This window comes from Colobus angolensis, unplaced genomic scaffold (genome assembly GCF_000951035.1).
Source record: "Colobus angolensis palliatus isolate OR3802 unplaced genomic scaffold, Cang.pa_1.0 Scaffold1, whole genome shotgun sequence".
NCBI classification, from domain to species: Eukaryota; Metazoa; Chordata; class Mammalia; order Primates; family Cercopithecidae; genus Colobus; species Colobus angolensis.
Genome location: NW_012110918.1, coordinates 8,713,095 through 8,714,827, shown reverse-complemented (window position 1 = coordinate 8,714,827; position 1,733 = coordinate 8,713,095). Strand labels below are relative to the sequence as shown.

At 56.1% G+C, this 1,733-nt stretch overlaps 1 protein-coding gene across 2 annotated transcripts in view; it reads left to right on the top strand.

Moving 5' to 3' along the window:
* The first annotated feature begins 355 nt into the window (after nt 1-355).
* Nucleotides 356-1,733, top strand: part of SLC39A11 (solute carrier family 39, member 11) — a 458,174-nt gene continuing 456,796 nt past the window's right edge. The window contains exon 1 of one of the 2 annotated variants that reach the window (XM_011935093.1): nt 356-459. The gene's annotated coding sequence lies outside the window, so the exon portion shown is untranslated. Of the gene's footprint in view, nt 576-1,733 lie in introns of both variants that reach the window. The other variant, XM_011935156.1, reaches the window with a different exon arrangement.

Below are 1,733 nucleotides of genomic sequence, written 5' to 3'. Positions count from 1 at the left end.
ATTGACGGGAGAATGATGCCGATGCCATCGTATTACCTGCCCCCAGCCTCCCCCCAGCAACACACACACAGCACATCCTGCTTTGCTGCGCACCCAGTGGCATGGACCTGGCTGCCAAAGGTGTAAAAGCGTAAGTAACATTAGGGGTGTTACAAAGGGCTCTTTCCTTGGGTGTTTGTAGCTTCCCCTAGGGCTGCAGTCACTCGCAGACTGCTGGGCGCTTGGCCTCAGGACTCTGTTCTGCCCGCCCAGATCCGTTCCTGAGCCTACAGACGGCTGTGAACCAGAGAATCTATTCTTCAGGCGGGAGTTGCCAGTTGCGGCCGTGGGGGCGGGGCCGGGAGGCGGGAGGGCCACGTGTGCGGGAGGGAAGCAGGAAGTGACTGCGGGAGTGGAGCCGGCGAGCGAGCGGCAGCGGGGGCTGATGGAAGTGCAGTGGGGGCTGGAGAGGGCACCCTAGTGAGTTGGCTTTTCTCTCCTTCGGTGCCTTTGGTTGGGCTTGAGGCCCGGGGTCGGGTGCCATTAGGACAAGTGTGTGGGACTTGGAAGGGCAGCCACCTGGAGCTTGGAAGGGGGTGCGTCTGGAGAGAGGAGGGGTTTGGAGGAGAAATTGGAGGCTTTGGCAGGTGGCGGGGCAGGGTGGGAGGGTGAGGAGGGGGTGGGAAGGAAGTCCCCGGACCCCCGCTATGCCCCTCTCCAGGGTGATCTGGAAGGCAATGACATGCCTTCCTTTTACAGTCCTCACCCAAGATCCTCTTCGTTCATCGCTTCCTAGGGGTGTGTGGGGGGACCCGGGATTACTGGGAGCAGAGGCAGCTACAATTCCAGCTGCTCCCAGGCCCCTCCCACTTGCTCTGGCTGTTAGCTGGACCTCTTGAACTTGACTGGGTATCTGGTTAACTTGCAGCAGGTCTGGGTGGGGCGTGACTGTGTGCATTTCTAACCTATTCCCAGGTTGGGTGTTCCGCGGACCACGCTTTGAGTAGCGAGGCATTAGAGAACTTTTCCACAGTCCTCTCCGCCCAGACCTGAATCCTTCTGCTGGATTCCCCCTCGTGGAGTTAGGACATGTGTGTGCAGCTCCACTAAGGCCCAGCAGCCCTAGTGCTGTTTCCACTTCTGCAACTTCACCAGCCTCTTGAACTGACTCTTGGAAGCGGAACAACAGGTTTAAAAGGGGGAGAAAGGAAATAAAGAAAACAAATCTGTATCAATCAACCAGAAATGCCCATGTGCTGCTGTGGCCGATGTGTACAAGTGTACAGGCTGTTGGCATTTTAAAAGTTGGAACGGGCAGAGAATGATTCTCCCTGCCGCTAATGAATCAGGGTTGATGGAATTAATATCCCCATCGTGAGGAAGTCTGAGTCCCGTTGTGTAAGCTGTGCTGGAGATGCTGTGCCCTGAAGTCGTTACTGGTCTGACGGTTAGCGAAGACGTTTTGTTCTCTTGGGACTCTGCCAGAAACTTTTTCTTCTCTTGAGACTCCGCAGGAAACTTTTCTGTTCTTTTGAAACTCAGCTTTGGTCTTGCCAATCTCGCGCGGGGCAGGAGAACTCATTTTCTTTCTTTCTTTTTTTTTTTTAAGACGGAGTCTGGCTCTGTCGCCCAGGCTGGAGTGCAGTGGCCGGATCTCAGCTCACTGCAAGCTCCGTCTCCCGGGTTCACGCCATTCTCCTGCCTCAGCCTCCCAAGTAGCTGGGACTACAGGTGCCTGCCACCAAGCCCAGCTA